We start from the raw sequence: 23,333 nt of genomic DNA, 5'->3' as shown, positions 1-23,333 counted from the left end.
GTGTTAACCACCACTTCCCATTCAGAGGAAACGATCGGCTGTGGTGCAAAGTTGGGGTGAGTGCAGATGCTTACAACCAGCCCTCTAGCCCTCTCCTTCATGACTGGCTTGCTGCTGCCTAGGATACTCATATTGCTTTGCATCAGAGGACCTTTCCAGGACAAGTGGCAGGAGGTAAGGCAACTTGCAGAGCCTGCAGGGTTTTTGTTTGAATACGCTATGCTTCAACACAGAGTTGCTCACTTTGCTTTAAACCTCTTGGTCTCTGTTGGCTTTGGTCCCACAAATGCTTAAACGTCTGTGTTGTTCTTTGGCCCTGTTAGTGCACCTCAGGCTATGCTGGTTACTAGAGAGAACCTTTATTAAGGCAATGGCAGGGCTTTCTGGAGGACAGGGCAGTAACAAAGCGGCTGCAGTGAATAATGTGGCAATTATTCTCTCTCAGGGACTGGTCACGGGTGAAATATTTTTTCTTTTTTTTTGTGGTTTCTGACGTCACCATCCTACCCAAGGAGAATGGTTTCCTGAAGAGATAATAATATCCCACCAGTCACTGTCAATGCACTGAGTAACTGTGAATCACTGTTTTTCCAAGACTTGTAAGACAAGCATCATTGCTTGTGATTTGGGTTGGCTGACTGCTTTACAGGCTTTCCTAAAGCTGTTAACAGGGTGACACAGGACAGGCAAGTAATGGGAAGCAGGAAAGGGAAAAATCTTACTCAGAACCTCTCCTGGAGACGTGTTGCCAGTTCAGATGGTGCTGTGAGCCTTGGCTGGCCAGCTCAGGCCCCAGGCACTGCACCCCTGGGGTGAAGGTTCCCCATCCTACCCAAACTTGCTGCTCTGCTCCAAAAGGCTGCACTGCTATAAGCTAATCCCACTCTCGCTGCAGTGCTAAGGGCTTTAATTTCCTCTGCACTGAGGACCTGGTGATATTTCATGGGCATCAGTGGACTGGAAATGAACACGAAAGGTATTATATTCTGATTGCTGTCTAGTAGCTTTACATGTTGATGTTTCGTGTTTCTTTTGTATAAATAAGCTATCCTGAGGACATTTTAGAGTTCTCATTTCAGTTTTCACAACATTTCTAGAGTTTATAGCTTCATGAGAAGTAAGACATGAAGTTGATCATTCCCTTGCTACTATTTTTCAGTAGAGAACAAACGCATTCTCACTGTAGCAATGAAATATCTTCATTAAAGAGGCAAGTCAGTGAAGAACGCCAGTGGGTCCCTAGTTTGTCTCCATTTAGCAAAGTACTTAACCACATGCTTAACTTTTAAATGTGTGTCTTAAGCCCCATTGACTTCAGTGGGATTTAATGTTGCATTAAGATGTCCTGTGTGCTTTGCTGAATCAGAATAGACTAACACATGATTACTGAGAAGTTGAATTTGATGCAACGTACACACAGAAGCCTATAAAAAACCCCTGGAAAATTGGTTTCCATGGTCTTTTCCAGCCTGTCATTCTGTAAAGGGCAGATGTACATTTTCCTGACTCCAGCTGTCAGATTTCTTTTATTGTATTTGGGTGCTTAAATGAATGAGTTAAATCAACACTTTCAACCAAATTACTGTGTGGATGACTCAGCTCGACACCAGCTGGCTGCTCTTATTTAGGTTTGCCAGATGCAAGCTGGACTTGTTTGAACCTTTGAATTTGAACCCTGCTAGGTTCTCACTGAGCTAATAATCCATATTGCTATATTGCTGTGGTATTGGCACAGTTTTTTTTCTTGGTAGGGAAGGGAGAGAGGAGCTTTCTTTATCTACTAAAAACAAAGACTTTGTGTTTTGATTTTGGCAATGTTCTTCCTCTCTGAATTTCGAAAACTGCCCTTGGATTTGCAGACTGTGTATTTGGCCTAAGCTCATGCTCCTGCGAATCAGGGACTCTCTCTGAAGTAGCTGCTGGTGTGCTTCTCATCACTCTGACTGCCTGGATTTGTGACCAACGCTGAATAGCTTTCCTGTTGTACACAGCTGCATTTTACATGCAGCTTATTCTTGCAGTACTGCAGAAATTTAAAGCTTTTCCTAAAATTTCTTCTCCCCCAAGTTAAAGTTGCATATATCTGTTTGTGAAGAGTGAGGGAGGCTGGACATCATGTCCAGTGATTGAAATTGAAGTTTTCAAGGCTCAATAAGAAATCTAGTTGCAGGTAGGGTATAGGGAAAACATTAGTTTATATGTCTGTTTAGGGAAGTAAGCGTTTGTGTGCGTACATGCCTATAAATACACTACCTAAATATGATATCACAGATGATATATCTATAGCTCTAAATGCACTATAGATATGGAGGATATGTCTATAGTGATTTAACTTAGTTTTCTTTCATTCCTCTGCCTTTTTCATCAGGTAAGAAAGACACTTTCTTTTATCTCTTGCTAAACTCCAATTATTCTGGACACCGTTCTCGTGATGACAGACACACTTACATCTCTGCCTGAATATCTATATACACACTGCACACCTCCCCTGTGCCTGCATACGCCCATACTATAGCACTTGCTTGTGTATATGCATATTTGTTGGGGTATGTGTGGATATATATTTATATGTTTTTGTATATATGCATATGCATGTAGTTCATGAAGCTGGTGTTCAGCTCGTAGACAGCACATTGGTAGGGATAACATTGACGTCTGTGTATTCGGTAAGGCTCTTGGTGTAAGCTGTAAATAGTTATATTTCTTGTTCTTTGTGCTTGACTAGAAGCAACATGCACACAGGGATCCTACTGCCTGTAATCACTTTAAAGAGGAAGTTTTCAACCTCCCAGCAAGGAGGAAACTCTGCTTTCTTCAAATGTGACATCTACCTTGAATTTGCAGATGCTTCAGGGAACACCTCTCTGCTAATCTTCCGCAGATGTCAGCCCATCTTGTCCTCCTGGATGTCTGCAGTGCCAATAAAATGGGAACAAAGTTTGGTGGAGAGCTTTGCTTTGCTCTTCTGACAAATGCCCATCTCACCTCTGGGAGAGACAGCGAGCAGGCAGGGGTCAGGTACTTGGGGCAATTTTGGCCCAGCTTAGAGCTGCAGCCTGGGACCATGCTCACACCACGGGCTGAGAAAGCTGAGAGCTCTTGGTGCCCTTTGCTTGGAGTACCAGGGCAGAGTAAGGGAAGGCTATTCACTTGCTATCTCATCACATTGTCTGTTGAAACACATTTCCCCCCTTTAACTAAATTCTTGCCAAACTCTTCTTATCAAAAAAAGAGAGCTCTTGAGGTTTTAACTTTTTTTGGATAACCACAATGATTCTAATTTTAGACACCAAATCTTGCAGAGAGAACCTTTTTCTCCACTTGATCCTCCATTATTAGCAAATGTGATTAGCTGCATTTCTCATTATTTCCTCATTTGAAAGGTGATTAAGTAGATTTCCAAGGATCAGCTGTTCCTCAACTTAAAGACTCCCCAAAGACAGCAGTTATTTAAATTTGCATCAACACACGAGTGAGTCCTATCTGCTCAGGAAGACTGGCTGGTTCATGGGCACACAGGTTTTTTTCTCAGAGGAGGAAAGAATAAGAGAAATGCAAATAGAAAGAAATTTAGCCAGAGTTTCCTCTACCCAAATAGTTCAGCTAGGAAGGATGAAGACCCTTAACCAGAGTAGTACGCTCGGCTGGAAGTTAGTCTCTGCAACGTATTTGAAGTTGCAACCCATTTGAACTGAAGCTGGAAATCCTGCTGCGATGCAACATGTCCCTGTGGGACCGGCAGGAAGTGCTTGGAAGTCAAGCACTCCACAGAAATGCAAATGATAGTTCCTTCTCTTGTGCCATGCTCAGTGTCTGGAGTGTTGCTCGCTGAGACTGGTGGAGTTTTCTGGCTACGTTTGTGTCCTGGAAGTACGTACACGCACCCTACAGGAAATTTAACCTGACATCCCACGCGATTTGGCCGAACAAAGCGATCTCTGCCCTTTCCAGGGGAACAGATTACTTATTTATATTTTTTTAGTTGACTGCATAATCTGAACCTCTAGAAAGTCCCTTTAGGAGGTCACACAGCTGAAATAATAGCTAATGAATTTTAAAAAATGATTTGGGAGTTATTAAATACTTTCTTCTTCCTTTCCTTCCCTCCCTCACTCCCTCTTTGGCAAACACTCCTGGGTTATTCCACAAGATTGCTTCCTCTTCCAGAGCAGGGTATGTTGGAAAAGCATCCTGATGTGTATGAGTAGGGTGGTGTAAGAAAGCTAGTTGAAATAAGAATATCACAGTAGCTCCAGACAATAAATGGATTACTGACTTTGCTTTTCCTTCCAGAGATGTCCCTCCTCTCTGTTCCCATCGCCTCATTATTTCATTTCTGGTTACGGGAGTCTCTTAAATCCAGGTGTTGGTGCTCCCAGGTTGCTCTAGTATAAACCACCTTGGTTCCACCTATACTCCATTAACTAAAGGAGGAGCTTTGTTTGTTGCCTTCAGTGGAGCTATGCCAGGTTACACAAGCTAAAAATCTGGCAGCGGGAATCAGTGGCTTGTATCTGCCCCGGGGGGATCTGCTCCCTTTTTCCATGTGTGTGAAGACTCCTTCCTTGCTCCTGCATACATGAGCTATGGATGGGATGGTTTGCTTTCCAGGGGCTCCCTGACTGGCCAAGGGAGCATAGTCCCACTTCTAGGAGACTAGACTGGGTCTGAGAACCAGCCAAGTGATCCTGTTGCGTGAGGATCGCTCCTAGGCACCAGGGAGCCAAGGGGAATGCCCATGGGCTGCCCTGCTGGGAAGGAAGCTGTGATTTTGCCCAGGAATAAAATGATTGCCTGCTGACAGCAATAAGAGTGATAGCTGAGGGGGTTATGCTCTGAAGTGAGACACGTTTGGAGTTGTGTAGAGTCTCCAAGCTGTGCCTTGTGTTGCTCAGCAAGCAGCCTCTGGAGGTGTAAGGACTTCCCATGCTCTGCTGTGGGAATGGGTCTCACCTCTGCCTCCCTGTGCTGTGAAATGGGGCATCCCAGCCTTCCTAGGAACAGCTGGAGAAGGGTAAAAAGGAGTTAGGTGGCTGCTTCTGGGCTACAGAGTCCATGTGCCCAGCCTTTCTCTCTAGGCCAGGGATGATAACACTGCCCTTGCTCCTGGGCGCGTGGTGAGGGTTTGTGTACAAAGCAAAGCATTCCAGCATTACTGAGAGTTATGCTGATATATCAAAAAGACTCTTTGTTTACAGGTGCAGGACAGCAGTGGCTGTCTGTGGAGATGGCCTGGGCTACTGCAGTAGCAGGAATCCTAGGGAGTACTCTGAACCAGCTTGTGTCTTCTCCTGGACTTCCAACAGTACATTTAAAACCTGAAAACGTTGCTTAACCCCTACTCTTGTTGGGGGCTTGAATCGTTTGGAAAAGCTTCTTTAAGCCCTAGCATGCAACTACATAAAGACTCTCAGATATGAATGGAGGCTGACATTTTCAGAGGGATCGAGGAAATTTAGTGCCCTTCAAAAAATCCCAGCTCTGGTGGGGCCCTAAGTCTTTTCAGCCCTACCCCTCAGTTCTAGTCTGTGCATTAGACCCTGTGGCCACCCTAAAACCAGATCAGAAGAAAGCAATCTCAGCTGTTTGAAGGCTGAGTTCGGTGCTTCATTCTTGGAGGGGAACGGACATGGACACACACACACACATACACACACACACATTTAGTGAGAAGGAAATAGTTTTATCATGCTTCAGCCTAGCGGTGTTGGACTGTGTCGGCTCTTTCTTTTGATGGCCTCCAAAACAGCTTGACTGCCTGCCAGGTGGGGAGCTGCAAAAATATCAGGGTGAAGTTTGAACTTTCTTAAGTTTGGTAACAGATAAGGTCTGGGGACCCCCTAGACTGCAGGTGGGGAGCTGGGCATCATGCTGGTCTTGTGGGAGAATTGGTAGAGGCTTCAGCTTATCTTTGAGCTAAGTTTGGGACTCAGGTGGGAAAGAAAGCAGGAAAACCTTCTCCGTGTCCTACAGCCTGATCCTGAACACCATTTACATCTTTCTTCCTCCCCTGCTCTTTGCACCTCTGAAACACACAGGAAGTATGACAGCAGTGAGTTTAGCCCTGTCCCCATCCCAGCTGTGCTGCAGGGCTCCTGGGCCTTTCTGTATCCAGCACGTTGGTGCTCCCTCCCTTGACCCTTGTGCTGGTGGCAGGCCTGGCTGCTGCAACTCTTTTAGATCTGTTACCATGCTCAAAATATATCTACGTGATGCAATGCCTCCATGGAGAGGTCTCAGACAGCCATGGTCTGCACAGGCAGCAGAGATCTCTGCTGGAAGCAGGCTACTCACGTTAGCGTGGTGCCTGGTTAGTCTCTGTCTCCCTTCATGACAAATCCCAGTCCGAGTTACTCTTTCCGTCTGCTGTCTCTCTGCCTTGCCCAGCCTTCAATGCCTTTCACTTCCCCCACTGTCTGTCTCCTGGGCTCCTTCTCCTGTTCTCGTCCTGCTTTGTCCCCCTTGACTCCCTTCAGTCCCTCTGTGCTTCCTCCATCACTTGCCTCAGTGAAGAGGGGAGTGCAGGAGATGAATCCAGCTCTTCATTCAGGTTCCACCAGCTCTGCTTTACTCTGTGCCTTCTCCTGGTTTTGGACTCCTTGCCGCCTGTCAGGCTTAACTAAATACCAGCTTACAGACAGGGATATTTGTGTGTGTGCACACACGCACCAGCAAGCCATCTGTAACCTCACTCATTACGTTTCCTAAAGCTTCCCCTCACGCAAGGCTTCAAAAGCAGCAATGTTTGCTGGGGAAATTCTCCTCCTAGGTAATCAGTACAGGTTTATCTTGCCCAAGAAGAACCTGGTGTTTAAATCCCATTTACTTCCCAGCGGTTCTCTGGCACCTAATTCTCCAGGAATGATTCCCTCCCACCACCACCATCTGTTACAGCTGCACTGCAAAAAGGCCCATCTTTCCCAAGACCCTGCCACACTTGGGCGGTGGCTGCAGCACTGAGCAAAAAGACGACTGCCGTTTCATGGCTGCTCTTTGCAGTGTGAAAATACCACTCTGTTAGGAGATGTACAGAAAAGAAGAAAACCCTGAACAAATCAAAGAGGGAGATGGAGGTACAGAAACACATATCCGAAAGTGCTGGCACACTGCTGGCACAATTGTATCTTTAATGTGAAAATCTTGATGCTGCCTGCTGTCCTTTCTGTACTATGTCCCACCAAAAACTCTCTTGCTGGGTTAGGGTTGCAATGTCAGGCTTTGGCCCTACTTATTTGGCATTTTCAAAATCACTTGATTCTAGAAAAAAAATGGAGCTTTAACAGAATATTTAATGGTTTATTTAATCAATTCATTTAATAGATTGATTGTAGCCTTTCTTAAGAAGGTGTGTTTCTAATCTTCAGATTTTAGGTGGAAAAGCTTGAACACATGATCTCTGAAAAGTTCAATCCCAAAACCAGCAAAAACCTTCCAAAGTTCTTCTCTAATATCTTGTCTTAGTTTGCAACTGACCCTTGAAGCTGGCAATTGCATGTGGTTGTGAAGGAGCCAAAAGCACAGGCTGTTAAAAGCAGAAGAAACACAAGAGGGCTTTTGTAGCAAGGTAGGGCTCAACTGCTCCATGTATCAGCATGACTTTAACATAAAGAAATTTGGTCTTGCATTCAATAGCCATTATCACTTTTGCAAAAATGCAGGTTTTCACATCCCTAATCTAGGCAGTCAAATGAGAAATGTAGCCAAAGAGGTGCTTCAGACTCAACTGTTATGCAGCAGCACTGCACAGACAGTTCCGTCTCTGTCCTCGGCGTCACATCTGTGCACCGATCACCATAGCGCGTTTTTAAGTGCATCCCTAATTCCACACAATCTCTGGAAAGCCTGTGAGTGTGAGCAGGCCTTTTTGTGCCAGTGCCTTATAATCCCTGGAGTGGACCTGAACAAAAAGGTCAAGATTTGGGGGAAGCCCTCTACTGTCATGCACCAGGACCCCACCCAACCCTACTAGCCCTTGACCACACTCCCATATCCCGAGAACAGATGCCAGCACGCAGCTCGGAGACCAGCTGCAGCTGGTAGGTGTCTGGCATGGTAAGGGCTGGTGTGCAGGTTGCCCAGGTATGCCTCTGCTCCTCACAGAGTCAGGAAGTGCCGATGCCATGCGCTACTCTGAACTGGTTTGTGAACTGCAGCTTAAGATCCTCTGATTTAAAGTGTGCCCAAATATTTGAAAAAAGCCTAAGATTCGTGCTCTGAAGGCTTGTTATTGAGGGTTCCTCTTAACTGGTCAAACCTATTCGCTACCCTATGTTTTACCTAGTGAAAGCGCAGAGGGTATGGGGACAGTTCTTAGGGAGCCAGATGTTCCTAACACCCTGGTGTGAATACTGATGAACAGTAAAACTGTTGGGACTCTAAAGGCCCCTTGGCTCCTCCAGTCACTTTGCAGGGCTTTTTAGTGAAATTCTGCTTTAACAGAAGACCTCAGGATGGCTCTGGCCCAAGTGAACTCCTCAAGATCCTTGTGCAGTATTCTCTTGGTGGTACCCTGAGATCAGCAGATGCTGGCCTTTCTCTAAACTCCCACTCAGCGTCTCAAATCCCAGGGAAAGCTCTCCTTCCGTTGCTACACCCTGCACTTTGAAGACGGAAATAGAGAGACTGAACAAGATCTTGGGGTTTGTATGTTTCAGCTGTCTTCAAAACTTCCAAGGGCTTAAAAAGCCAGGATAAGGACATTTCAAATACTCTGCTCTATGTCTTTAGTGTCAGCCCTCTGCAGAGTTTCCTCAACACCAATGCACATATACCCCGTGTGCATAATAAGTCTTGCCTGTCCACATGCTGTAAAGCTAATTCTCTAGTGCATGTTGCTGTCTACCTGTACGGTATGCCTGTTTGCAATTATGCAGGGAGCTTTTCCTGAGTTACGCAGCTGAGACACGTTTTGCCTTCAGCCTAGCACTTCTAGCCCACAAAAAGCTGCAGCTGAAACGTCTGAGCAAATAATTTGGGACTGTATTGGACATTTTGAGTTGAGTCTGTGCAGCTCCGGGGAAAGCCTTGGGGCAGGCAACAAGCTCCCTTGCATGAAGTGGGTGCCAGTGCTTTTTGAATGGAAGTTGTACTATTGACTTCAGCAGGAGCAGGATTTGGGGCCATATTTTCGTTTTTCATTATGCCGTAAATTACAAACGCTTGGCTGTGCAGTCTCTCTCCACTTGTTTGGAAAGTCATCGCTCATACTGTTTGCTGTGTTGTGCTGGCTGGACCACTTCCCAGAGATCAGCATAGCCTGCACTCCGCGTTTGCTTCATTATCTGCTCTGCTAATGTGTGCGCCTGTCCTTTTGCCTTTCATGTCTGCTGTTTTCTTTTTTTCCCCCTTCTTCTTTAGGTCACTCATTTCAGGTCACTCTCTCTTTGGTACTAACCTCACTGGAGTGTTTTCCAGATTGTTGCTTTTCTGACTCTGGAGGGGTTTCTTATTTGTTTTACTGGCCAGAATACAAAAGGTTAAACAGTTTGGAGAACTTTATTCTGTATTTACTGCTGAGGTAGGTTTCTAAATCAACAGTAACTTGCGTATTGGAGTGACTCACAGAGCCATTTAACCTTTTTACTTCCTTTTTGTCTCCCTCCAAATCTGAAGTGCACATCTGTAATTTAGATTTCTGAAATGAGAAGCTGTGAAATGCATATAAATTGCTGGAGATAGGCTACTCAGAGACTGGCTCCGATACAAAGCAGTTTTCCATTTGGCAGGAATCAAACCCTATTGGGGTGCAAAAAGCACCTAGAAATACACGGAAAGGGATGCGTGTTCTTGTCCATGGGAGGACAACCAGCAGGAAGGACTGTCTGCTGGGTGAGGCATAGGACTGAGCCAGGAAAACTGGGCTCAGGACTCAGATCTGATAAAACCGGAGTTTGACTGCAGGTAGGTCTCTTTTCGGTATTTCTATCGCATGAAGGAAGGTCTTGTCTCAGGGAGAGATTACCAGCTGGACAGGCAACAAAAGCACTTAAAGGAAAAGCGTTAGCATTTCCCTTTCACAGGCAGGGAAACTGAGGCACCAAACCTTGCCCGAAGTTGTGCGGACAAGTTTGGTCTGAACCAAGCAGCAGGTTCATTTTGTTTCCTTCATCCAGGGCATGGTAGAGGAGAGCATCCCTGCGATCAGCTATGGGCGTGAGGAGGAAGAGAGTACCTGCTGGAAAGCATCTTTGCATGGTGGCCACCTCGCATCAAACTGCGGATGGTGACAAGGGAAAAGAGGCTCTGCTATAAACAGCTATCCCAACAACTGCCTGTAGCTGGCCAGGCCCAAAGCCACCTGCAAATCCCTGCGGCACCCAGGGGATCCTGAAACACACAGCCCACATCAAACCAGGTCGAAGTGGCACAGGAAAGACAGGAAGGCATGTGCTGCGGCTCCTTTACCAACTACCATTTTTGCAGAGTCTCCCTAATTTCCCCCTCCTGTGCAACACCCCATTTCCTAGCAGCTAAGGCTATGGTTACAGACACTCCCCTTCCTCTTCAGCAACAAAACTGGGCGAAGACAACTCCATGCCCAGACTGCAACTGAAAACAAAATTCACCTACTTAGAAGGTCTTGGTGACTCTCTTCTAAGAAAATCTTGAATTAGCCTATTTTGGTTTTGGCCCTCCATTCTCCCTAACCCACTATGTTGATTTTGGTCCCGAAAGGTCCTCCCACAGATGCCATTTTTAGGCCCCTCAGCCTAAAACGCAGTTTTTGAGCAGAGTTTTCTGGGCGCACCAGCTCTTCCAGGTGCACCTAGCCTGTCTTCCAGGACACAGCTAGGTCTGCCCTTGCGCTGAGCTGCTGCAGTGCATCAGCTGGGTAGAGACCCCCTTTGGGGCTCAGTTTGGTAGCATTCATCCCAGTCTTCTCATTTTAAAGGGGTTCAGTTCCTCAGTGGAGGCCAGACATTTTCTGACAGATGATTTTGTTTAGTTTTTGCCCTCCACTTTCTGTCCCTGCTAGATGGGGAAGGGAACGGATTCGGCTCATCCCATGAAACGGATGAAGGCGACGCAAACCCAGCCAATTGCAAAACTGTTTTCCTGGTGTTTTGAAGCAGCCACCACCCTCCTAGCCAAGAGCAGAGACAGAAGCCGGCGCGCTCAGACATCCTCTGTCTGAGCCGAAGAGCCAGCTCCCCAGCTGAGCCCTGCTGACGGACTCGCATCCTTCACAAACGCCAGCGACCGGGGGAGACGTGCATCACATACTTGTGCCTGGATTGCGTTTACCAAGCGGAGGCACATCCCAGCGGAGGCTGCTCAGACAAGCAGTCCTCGGGACAGACGGCGACGTCTCGCCAAGGACGGCTGGTGTGGCTGGGCAGCCACACTGGCCTAACCCACTGCTCGTACTCTTCTGGTCCGTTCAGTTGTCAGCGCACGTCACAAGCTGAGGAGTCAACGACTGGCACAGGGGTGGGACCTGCCTCTCCTGTTGTGCTCTGCTAGCCCAACAAATTTGCTGCGGTCGTGCACATTACAGCCTCCACGCTGCACAGCGGCATGACGAGATTGCGAGATCGGGGCCTGGCTACAAGGGGCCCTGGAAGTCTCAAGAGGCTTTTTCCTTGTGTTCGAACCAGAGGATTACCTTTCACCTCAAGTCTGCCAAGTCCTGTGAGGTTTTTGTTAACGGCAGCATCGCACACTGGGACCTACTCTGACCGATCTTTCACGACGCTGGCAAATACCGATTCCTTATCAGAAGCGTCTGCCACTAAAGGCATGGAGTATATCCGTACTTGTTCTGTCTGGAGCTGCTCTAAAATCTCCTCTTAAGAAAAGAGCACAGTAGAGGTTTAATCAGAGAGAGAGAGAGAGAGAGAGAGAGAGAGAAACAAGCCAGAGGTACAGAAAGTAATGAAATACTTAAGAAGAAGAAACAAAACAAAACAAAAGAACTCCCCCAACAGTCGGACAGACAGACAGACACACACACATACACCCCATTCCTCAAAACACCCGGACGTGTTCTCCGGAAGAGCATGCTGACAACTGCCCTGAAGCTTGGCTGGTCTATGTGCATGAAAACTGTCATTTCTGAGAGCCTGAGCCACAGGGTTCGCGGTGCAGTTCTGCGCCGCCTGCCTGGATCCACCACACAGCCCAGTCCTTTACCCACCTTGACCTACGCAGCTGGGAAAGCAGCACACAGCTGTGACTGCAGCGTGTTGGAAATGTCTCCTGCGCCACGTGGTATCCTGGCCCTAAAGTAAGAAACACAGGAGACGCTCGTCCGGATGAGGGCATGCTGGGTGCAAAATTCAGGTTTGCTTTGCTCTGTGCAGCCAGACAGCTCCTGACCTGCGTACGCTACTGGCAGAGAGAGTTAGGCACCTTCTCCTATGAGGCTTGCAAGAGAGATGCCCTTTGGATGCTATCTCTGACCCACATTAGTCGTTAATACAGTGTATCCTGCCCTCTAGTGCCAGCAGATGCTGAGTCAGCAAGAGCCCAGGCGCAAAATGTGTTTGTGCTCATGTGACTCTTTTATTAAACAGACTATTGCTGGGCTATGTGAGCCTGGGGAACCGCTGCATACTGAGCTGCTAGGAAATTGAGAGCAGCTAAATATGTTTGTGCATCATTGGGATGTTTGTGTATCCATTTGTGCATTGTGCACCTAAAACGGCCTTAAAGAGGCAGCAGTGAAACCAGATCCGACATCTCAGACCCTGCTCCCAGCAAAACTGTGCGCACAGGACGCGAGAATAAGCATAGCTCTTCCATAAGTTTTTACAGGAGAGGTTTTCAAGGAAAATGGGCTTTACAAGGGGAGCAAAAATACGCACGGCAGGTTCTTGTTAAGTTTTTGGAGTTCAGAAGGTTGCTTTCCTGAAAGTGAGTTAAAAATCTTGGAACTCAGAGAGCGCTTGGCTGTCATGTAAGGAATGGATAAAGAAGGGAGAATACCTAGCAATATGCTGTTTTTAAATAAGTGAGACCAATTTGCTATGTCAATCTAAAAAAATAATATTCCGAGAACGTTCCATTCTGTTACAAGTTCTGCTAGGAAGGGAGTGAAGGTTTCTACCAGCCATTGTCTGGGACTCGCAAGAATGCTCTAGGTTTATTTCTGCTTCAAGTGGGCATAGTCCATCAATGCTCCTCAAAGCTCCTCCATCCTCAAGAGAGCTCTTGCTCCCCCTTAAGCGTCCCTTGCTTTCTGCTATTTTTAAGACCCCCCATTAAAAGAGCGCTTCAAGATTTGCAATGCAACAAATGAATGGGCTACAACTGCTGGGGCAGACCGGTCCCAAATCCCGAGCTGTGCATGCTTCTAGCAGCAAGGAATTGAACCCTCTGGCGCTTTTGCACAATTTCCTGGGTTATTTTGAGATGGCAGGAAGGTCTCATAACAGGAGCCGTGCTGCAGCCATGAATGGGAGGGGCGCATGGTGCTTTTGTGCGTGAGCGGAACGCAAGCAAGGCTGCACTAGATGGAAAAAGTTTGTATAAACTACTCTCCTCCCCTGTCCCCTCTTCTTGGATCAGAAACCAGCCCTCAAATGCTGGAGATTTGGAGGGGGGAAAAAAAAAAGCGTCTAAGAGGTCACCCATAGTTTTCCTCTGATCGCATTGTAAAGTATGAGCGCTCGCATAGCTGTTAGGGTGGGTTTGTTTCTTTAAGGTGTCTCCCAGTGGGAGGATCAGCAAAATGCAATGTGGCAGCTATGGTAACTCCTATTGGCTTCTAGCACAGCCTTCGGCTGATCGCACAACTTGCTAGTGAAGAAGGTACAGCTGTCCAGGCCTTGGCAGGGATCCCCACCCTCTGCTTACTGCCAAATATCATTTTTCTTTCTTGCTCCTTTTTTTTTTTTTTTTCTCTCAGTTTCCTAAGAAAATTAAGCTTGGAGGAATGGCCTTGTCTGCCTGTTGGCCCCCTTCTAATAACTTCTGAACCTGCTGGGATAAAAGTCTCGTGGCGTCGTATCCCTAGGCAGCACTGGCACATTGACAGCCAAGGGAGAGGAGGACCCAAAGTTGGGAGCGCTCCCGCTGTGTTACGAGACGCCAAGGCGGGTGGCAAGACAGGATGAGGTCCTGCCGCTCACCTGTTGGCTCACTGCCCTTCGGAGGTGGAGGAGAGGCGTTCATGCCTCCCGAGCTGATCCTGTCTCCGCACCGAACCTGCACCGGCCGGCGTGGTAGCCAGGCTCGGGGAAAGCTCAGTTCGTTAGCGGCGGTCGGCAGAGGCACGGCCAACGCCGAGCGCCGCTTCGCTTCCGTAACGAAGCTGAGCGTTGTCACGCCGGTTCTCCTCCCGGGGGAGCTGGGCGTGCAGCTCCCATAGGTGCCTTTGAAGACCTCAGCACTTTGGATGGGTTTAGGCTCAGTGCTTGTTTTCCCGTCCGTACCGCGGGCTTCCCCCGTGGTGCGCTGCAGGCGCAGGTGGTTAGGACAACACGTGCAAAGCGTTAGCTAGCTGGAAAAGGCGAGCGTGCTTGGGGCAAAAAAAAAAAAAAAAAAAAAAAAAAAAAAAAGCACCTCCCTCCACCACGCACCCCTGTGGGCCAGCAACTTTATTGAATTAACTCCCTGATTGCGTTAAGCGCTGTGAAGTATTAGCAGGCTGCAGCAGGACAGGTGATCCATCAGGCAGCGCCCGGGAGGAGCTCCTGCATCAAGGACTGCGCTCGCCTTTGCAGGGCGATCAACACCGCTGGAGCCTGGCTGCGTCTCAGCGCCGGCTCCGTGTTTGCTGCCCCGAGGAAGCCGCTCGTCGGACTGAGAGCTCCCGCCAGCTGCCAGGCACGCGTCACCCGCGCCAACAACGTGGGCAAGCCATCAGTGCACGGGTATAGCTGGCGTGGGGGACAATGTAGACTTGAGGTCCTCTTCTGAATAAAAGGCGCTGTGAGATGTGGTTGCGCTGGGGCTCCTTGACATGTGCCGTTTTACAGTTCACGCAGGCAAACTTCCCAAGCTGCGTGTTTCAGTAAGTACAGCAGGGAAATTCAGGCAGGGTTTCTCCCCCTTGAACTTTTCCATGATCGTCTGTCAAACCAAATGCCCTAGCATGGCATGGCAGAAACGACCCAAAAGCCAATCATTTTGAAATGTTTTGGCTGTATATGCCATTTTAAGGAGGTGCCTGAAATAAGTAAGAGCTCAAGAACGGTGAACAGTGCAGTGGCAGCGCAAGGGTAATTCGGGGGGGGGGGGGTCTACTGATGTCCTATCTAGAAAGAGATTTTGCATTTAAAAAAAATGCAAGTGTTGCTAAAGGTCCGTCACACAGAAAACTCACGTAATAGGCTTTTAAATGTAAGATGAAGAAAAAAAACTGCACTGGGGAACAGAAGTATAACACAACCAATTTGTACAGCTGGGGAAATTACGGTATTTGGAAACAGCACAGAACATGTGCTATAAACAGGAGGTTTATTTTCTGAAGGAGCAGGGATGAATGAGCAGGTCTTATAAATATACTCAAAACTTACAAACATACTTTCTGATGCATTATGTGGGGTGCATGAAAAGTGCTTCTAACAGTCAAGTCCAGTGATGACTTATTTGAGAACGGTAACAATACCAAAACATAGAGATACCTCTGAAGACTGTCACTTTTTAAGCCAGGCATTTTTTTTTTAATTCTGACATAATTTATTGCTAAGAATAAAGGGCTACAATTTTCAAAAGCAATGAAGGTATTTTTGAGAGTGTTTCCCTTTAGTCAACTGAGTCACCTTAAAATATTTACTTTTTGCCACCCACTGGGAGTGAAAGTATTGCTTGATTTTTAAAAAAACAAAACCCAAAACACTTAAGCTTTCAAATTAACTCAGTCCCATTGCAAATAAGCACATTTTAAGCTCCCGATTCACTTCTGAAAATGCGATCCCACCTTTCCAATTCTCTGTGCGCACCTTAGCTGAATGATATTTGCTGGCCGGAGCGGCCACCTGTAATACATTTTTGGGGCAGGAGCGTCTTTTTGTGGTGCTCTTGTGCAGTCCTTTCCCCGGAGAGGGTGCATAAAATGGTGAAGAGGTACTACCTCACATACATCAGGTCATCGCAACAGTTTTGATCTCTAGGCTGCGTGCTTAAAATTTCCAAGGGCAGGGCTGATCACTGGAAGGAGATGCCCTGAGCTCGTGTTCGCTTAGGATGTAAACTGCGGCTTGAACAGTTCAAGACCTGATGTTCTGAGTCACCTCTCCGCACCAAAATGCAAAGGCAGTTTTGTTTCTTCTCTGCAGGGAAGGTGGTCAGAAAGCAGACGCTCAGCTGCGCTCCAGCTCCACTCAAGCAATGACTGTTTCAGACACATATAGTATAAAAGAGAGGTTATTTTCTGTTGGTAATAATAGGAATCTATTAAACAGCCCTTCTCATGGCAAAGGATGAAAAACCTCTTGTAAAATATCTGGTCGTTCAGTGCATAAAACCCCATTGAGCTGGAAGAGAGCTTTGAACACACAGAGATTGCGGCGCCATGCCTGAAGCATTGCCCTAACAATTAGAGCAAAATGGACTGGGCTATGTTAGAAATTTCCTGAGCTCCTCAGACAAAATAATAAATTGTTTTAGCAGATGCAGAATTTTACACACTTAAAATGCATAGCAATATACATTAGTGTGTTTTATAATTATATATATATTTTTAAAGACAATATATCTCATGATCTGCTTTTATCACGTAGTTTTATGTCTCAGTAACTTCTTGTGAGATTTTCATGCTGCAGCCTGCAACACCTCTTTTGGTTCCCTATAACTATTCTTAAATGGGTTTGATTTCTCTCGCTTCTCAGTGGAAGATGGTAGCCCACCGATTGACTGCGTGCCATAGCTATAGCCCGCTGGGCTAGTGCTGGTGTGCATTCAGAGAAGAAAAAGATGTAACGGCTTGCAAGAATTTGCAGAAGGTGCTCTTTAGATGTGAACCCGTGCACTGATGTACGTGGACATTGATCTAAATGCATCAAGATGGCTCCGGTTGTCAGGGTAGGAAGTGTGCAAGGCAGGGAGAGACAAAGAACGGGGAGCTGAGGTTTGGCATACTGAAAAACCGTTTTTCCCTTGTCCTAATTATTTTGAATAACTGTTTGATTGTGCCCCAAGCTATTCTTCTCCCAGGAACCCTGCTGGGTCTGCAGCTATGCCGATATGTGAATATACCGTTTACCGTGGCAAATGGCACCCTGGCCTGCCCCCCGTGCACAGGGTGGGGGGCATCTCTGAGCACATCGGTAATATTAGCTGCTTCTAGACCTTGAGTCTACGCTGGCAAGATGGAAACGGGCCGATTTGTTTCGCGTTGGCACCTGGTATCTCGTATGGACATTGTCCCCTATGGCAGGGTTTTGCCTTGAAAGGGCGAGACCGCTGCCAGCCCTCCCGATGCAATCCCACCACGAATGGGCGTGCGGTTCCCTGGGAGCGGGCTATGGCTAGTCTTAAACGACCCCTGCAAAAAGCCGGCCAAGTGCGGGCGTTGGGGCTTTGCTCAACAAACCCGCTCTTGCTGGGCCGACCCGCTTACTCAAGTCAGCCTGCGGGCACCCTTTTCCCTCTGGGATCTTTGCCGGGCAAATGCCTGAACTGGAGTTTACAGCTTTTTCTTAAATCAGTGCGTCAGGCTCCCTGCATGCCTGGACGTGGCATGCTGCATCAGAGGCCCTCGGCTACGATAGCTACGTTTGCAATAGTGACATAAATAATTAAAAATGTCCCCGTTCAGAATAATGCTTAGCTTTAAACATCCCTCCCCCCCCCCCCCCCCCCCCCGGAGTGGGGATGCCATCCTAAGCCGGCGCGAGTTGGGAATGCAGGATCAGGCCATCAAAAGCAAAGCAAAAACGTACAGAGAATCGGCGGCGAAACACTTCAGCTGCTCGTAATTCCTATCAAAAGCAGCTGCCTTCGGTTTCACTATCCCGCGAGCGGTCAACGCTGTGCTCTCCGCGCCGCGTCCCCCGTGTTCCCGGGCAGCCGCCAGCGCAGAGGCGGCACACGACCTGCACGGCTCGGCTGCCGTGAGCACCCCGCTGCAGACGGACGGGACGGGACAGGGACAGCCAGCGAGGTCAGCAGCCCTTCGGTGGCACATGCTCCACGGAAGGATTAAGCAACTTTTTTTGTCTTCCACTAAAGATAAATCACCCTGTTAGCGGTGGCAGTTACAGCGTTAGCGTGCCAGTCCTTTCTTCCTTTCTAACATCCCTACGATATTTTCTTAAGGTCTCCTCCTGACCAGGGATTTCTTCTTATGAGCCATATCTTGCTGCTAGATGTCTTCATGGTACACATAAAATGTGGTACTAGGGTCAGTCCTAAATGGGTTCGCTTGTGCGAGTGTGAAACTTTCTCTCTTTTGGTAAGCCCTCAGTCAGATTAATACTCAGGAGCTCGTACATGCAACGTCCTCGACTGTTTTTGAATTCCTTTACCAGGCAGAGAAGAAGCGTCTATTGGCCAAGAGGCCCCAGTCCCTCAAGCCGGGTTGGCAGGGGCTTTACTGAGCCCACCTTGGGGTTACCTCGAATTGCCGTTGCCTGGGTCCGGGCTGTCCAGCACACGCTGGAAACATCAATGCGTCAGCCCTTGGTGAGCGTGTGAGAAGATGGTGTCAGGCAAGCTGGATGCGGATCGGCCAGGGAATTCCCCCGAGCAGTGCAAAATGCCGCTTTCCGCTTCGCTACATGAAATCTGCTCCCTTGTTCCATCCAACCCCCCAGACTTTTCCGAGCTCCATCAGCTGCTTTTTAACAGGAGTCCTAGTGAAGCTGTGATCTTGCCATCTCTCCTAGCTGGAGCAATTAGGTTTATTTAGATTTAAGCACAAACGTGATTTTTCAAGGGGGCCCGAACCCCTTAAAAAGCAAGCATAATCACATGAAATACTACATGAGGATTTTTGGTGGCCAAAATCATCAGAAACCTAATTCATATATTTTAGAGCGTGTGTTTGGCAGGTCTCATATCTCTTAAGGAAATGCTAAAGCTTCTTCTCGGGGGTGGCAGTTAACAAGGCAAACTATCTTATTAAGAATTCAATTAAAGCTAGTACAGGCTCACTGGACCGCTTCCAATAAATATATATCAAGCTGAACTAGTAGACCTTTTTTTTTTCTTTTTCTTTCCAAGCTGTGGTTAAAAGATGGAGAGGAGAAGAACATGGGAGGAGAAGGGAAGGGGAGGGAGAGGAGGGACTATTGCTCATTTCCAGCTCAGTGTATAGTGCAGGGCAAAAGGGTTATTTTCTTTTTGATGTCTGACCACTTTTGCAAGCTATGCACAACGGGGCCTGCCTAGTTGCTGCCTTCTTGAGCAGACTGCAAGGGAAATTTCAAGGTGCTGCTTATGCTACGGCTTGCTGCGATGAGACTCTTTTAGCAAAGACAGACGCTGCAGAAGCGAAAAAATAATTCCAAATTACTGTAACGCTTACAAAAGATGTCCCTCGGAGAAGCATGGTGACGCTTGCATCTGAGAGTGGCAGGGTTGCGCTCCCAGCTACCTGCTTACGTCCCTCTTTCTCACCCAGACCCTTTTCAGGGAGAGCCCCTGTCCCGGGTAAAACTGCACGCTTCCCTGTAGGTGGGCAGGATGAGAGCACCGCACACGGAAAGCATCGCTTACATTGAAAAACACCCACTGGCTGCTGGTTTGGAAAAGTCATTGTGCAAGGCACAGCCCTGCCTTTTGCCTGGGTGAGCTTTGGATGATTAGGTTGAAATATCTTTTCCTCCCAGAAAGGCTCAGACTTCTGAGATGACCGTCTGTAGAGATCAGCCATCTAATGGCCATACACCTCTGTGCAAAACTCCAGCTGCCTATTTTAGCGATACTTAACCGTTGTTGTTATTTATTTAATATTTGTATAGGAGTTATGCCAAAAACCTCCCTATCAGGAATTGGAGTCCCACTGTGGTGGAACTGCCGTGTGCGCTGCACTGCCGTGTGAACCCTTCCGCAGCAGCGGCTGGTCCTGTTGTCCTCAGGTTTCCTTCCAACTAACCTTGTTTCCTCTGATGTGACAACTGATTTTCAGGGGTGAAAAGCAGATTTGCCTTGCATAAGTGAAAATGCTCCTTTCTTCTGATGGACAAAAGTCTGGAGGAGTTGAACTCTACGAGTGAGAGACTGAGCAAAAAATTAAAAGGGAGGTCCTCTATTTTACCAGTCAAGCTCCCCCCGCCCCTCCCCCCCCCCCCCGCCAAGTCCTGCTGTAATATAGGAGGAGAGGCATATCCGGAAGAGCTAGCATAGCCCTGTTCCCTCCTTACATGCCTGTACACATGCATGCAGAGAAAATACAAGCACCAGCAGTACCAGGGAGGTTGAGAAGAGCGTAACGAAAAGCGCAATCTGATGGGATGTTTGCTGGAGAGCAGCGTATTTGCTGCTTAACTAGCTCAGTTTAATAGGATTCTGCCCTGCAATCTTTACTCCAGCAAAACTCCCCACCAAAGTGCAATCCAGAAGGCCAGACTGATTGCACCCTTGCAATGCGCTCAGTAAGCCCTGAAAAGGGGACAAGTGTGTTGCAAAAGCTGGCCTTGATCGGACCGGTCTGACCACACAGGGAGTCTTCTGTGAACAGAGGAGCCCTGCTGTAGGACCAAGGCTAGAATGGTGACAAAACACAATAATCCTTAATTAGAGTGGGAGCCGATGTTTTAGTCGCCCAATGCAATGAAAAGCTATCATGTTGCAGCTGAACCTGAACACTGGCTTGGTTGGTCTGCTGCAATTGTCAGGGTCTGGCTGGGGGCCTGGAGGTCCCTGGAGTGGAAATGGTTAAAGAGCTGGGTATGAGGGTAAAGGCTGTTGTGGTTTGATTTTTTGGCTGGCGGAGTTAATTTGTTATTTGTATAAGATCAGCTGTTGATGCTGAGGGGGTCATCTTCTACAACTACAAATCTAATTAAATCCTGCGGTGCCTACAGGTGTTGCTTTTTTTTTTCTTTTTAGGCTAATATTTTTTACTGTTTTAATTCTCGAGACCTAATCGTTAATTAGCATGATGCTGTTAGTTTCCAGCTGGAGGACTTGTTGTTTTTCCTCACTTCCAAATTTGCCTGAGAAGTAAATCCTAAGTGTTGGTGTACAGCACTCTCCAAGTCACTTAGAGCAACCCACTGAGATGTCTGATGGGACTGTCAGCTAGCGAGCATCAGCAAGGTTGTCCTGAGCCAAGAGACAATCTGGCCCAGTCTATTTTCCATGGCAGAGCATTTTTTAAATCATTTTTCCCCCCTAATCTTCTGTGAAACCTGGATAGGGGAAAAAAGCTACCAAAAATGTATGCTTTCCCCAAAGGCAGCTGTAATTCCCTGATTACATGTAGAGCTTGCTTTGTGCTCTGAGTTGTGGTGGCATTCCCTTACATGTTCATGGCCTCATCAAACTATTCCTATGACTTGCAGCAAGACATAAATTCTGTAGATTTCAGGCTCAGAAGTTTCAAAGTCTTGCTGAACCACATGGAAATGATTCTGAGAACTACGGCTATAAAAATAATTATATTGCCAGGAGGAAAGAGTGACAAGAAATGTCCCCAAAAGAGATTTCAGCTGTGGTTACAAGGATCTGTCCTTGCTCTGTAAAAAGCTGTAGTGATCTTCAAGGCTAATTTATTGCCACTACCTATCCCTATATAAAAAATGCTCAACAAATGCTGAAGAAGAAATGCAAAGGGCAGTACTCAGAAAGAGTTGCAATCTTCCCCTTTATTTTAATTATGAAGCTTGCATGCTCTTAAAACTGGAGCTACTCCGCACAGACGACCAATGCGGAGATAACTAATTTGAGACAAATTAGGTCTACGTTGCTAAAGCGTATGCATTTACTGTTCCCTTAATGACCCTTAATGCACATCTGTCATGATAGGACTTTTACCACAGCCTTGGTTCCAGGAGATTAAGTAATAACATGCTTTTGCTGCTCTTCTAAACGGTCCTTTAGTTCTGATTCAGTGTTTCTATCCAATACACGTGTCTCTGGCTCTGTATGATCAGTAATTAGCTTATGTGCATATAGTCCATAGCAGATTTGTCTTTTGCATTTGTGTTTCTGGAGAATTTCCCTTGCACCCTCTCTTTCAAGGGTCTCTTAGTTTGAGCTTTTGCTGGCTGAGTGCTATGTATTTGGTGTACGCTGTAACAGATTTATTCTTTCCCAGGAAAAGACAGACATGTAAACAGAAGATCCAAAATGCATTTTGCTGGGCTTTTAAATGCACTGAGATGAAAAAACTCCGCTATAAACCTATTAATGTAAATACCAAACTTTACAATCCTTCCTGCAAGGAAACATATTTACATTTTCTAAGGATGCATATAAAAAAATAGGGCTTTGGGGACAAAAAGGGCTTAGTTCCAGTGTCACAACACCCCCAGTAAACTGAAGCTCTCTCATAAACTATAGAATTAGGTTGTTCCCAGGGCCAGCAAAGATAACATCTGCTTGCTTCTTTAAGGACTAAATGAAATAGGATGCTAATATTTTATTCTGGAAGCAGCCCTACAGCTCTTAAGGAACAGTTGGAAGAATGCTGCATCACACATGCTTGCACTATACTTGTCTCACAAAACGCAAAAAGATAGCAAAGGCATTATTAATAGAAGTACCAGCCCAGGGAACGCAAACAGCTCATCACAAAGTTCACTGATGACAGCACAAACGGAAAACGGGTTTTGCTGGCGGACTTGTCGTATTGCTCTGGGGTTTCATGCTATATCATCGTTCACACTTTGCTGATGCTTTAGCGGTTTTATTCTTTTCGTGCCAGCTTTTATTCCTGCTGTCCCTGACATGCTGCTTAGATCCCGCTTTTCCTACCAAGTGGAATAATGGGAAATACATATTTTCTGTTCTCCTGATATTTGTGCAGTTTCCAGTATCTTGAATTTTCCAGAGGAAAATAAAAAAGACGGTTGCAAGGTAAGGGGCACAGGTGCTGGTGGTGAGGAGGCAGAGACGAGGGGAAGGAAGGCTCCAGGAGACCTGCCTTTCAGAAATCTGCTGAAACGTCCTACCGCCTGGTACGCTAATCCAAATGAAAAGTTGTGCCTGTTTCTCTTGAAAAGACAGGAGTAAGTTGTCTGTTACACAGAGCAGAACAGGGAAAGCGCTCCCTGCCAGAGAAGCGAGCAGCAGTCACCTACTGGCATTCGCAGAGGCCAGGTGGCATTTTACCAGTTCCCAGGGCTCTGATTTACTAATCAAAAAGTTGCTCTGATTTTTCGGCTGAACAGGAATGACCGCCCCTTCGAAGAGAAATCCTTCCTTGCCTATGTCTTTCCGACCCCAAGGAAAAGGTAGGACCTTCACGACAACACAGTCCGAACGGGACTCACCCCACT

General features: G+C 47.0%; 1 protein-coding gene across 2 annotated transcripts in view; it reads right to left on the bottom strand.

Annotated features, from left to right (window-relative positions):
- Positions 1–23,333, bottom strand: part of TWIST2 (twist family bHLH transcription factor 2) — a 46,211-nt gene that overhangs the window by 19,243 nt on the left and 3,635 nt on the right. The window contains exon 2 of one of the 2 annotated variants that reach the window (XM_068949585.1): positions 15,886–16,279. The exons of the other annotated variant lie outside the window; for it this stretch is intronic. The gene's annotated coding sequence lies outside the window, so the exon portion shown is untranslated. Of the gene's footprint in view, positions 1–15,885; positions 16,280–23,333 lie in introns of those variants that run through there. 2 annotated transcript variants of the gene reach the window in all.

This window comes from Struthio camelus, chromosome 6 (assembly GCF_040807025.1).
Source record: "Struthio camelus isolate bStrCam1 chromosome 6, bStrCam1.hap1, whole genome shotgun sequence".
Lineage (NCBI taxonomy): Eukaryota > Metazoa > Chordata > Aves > Struthioniformes > Struthionidae > Struthio > Struthio camelus.
The sequence above is the reverse complement of the archived record's forward strand: the minus strand, read 5'-3'. Positions and strand labels throughout refer to the sequence as shown.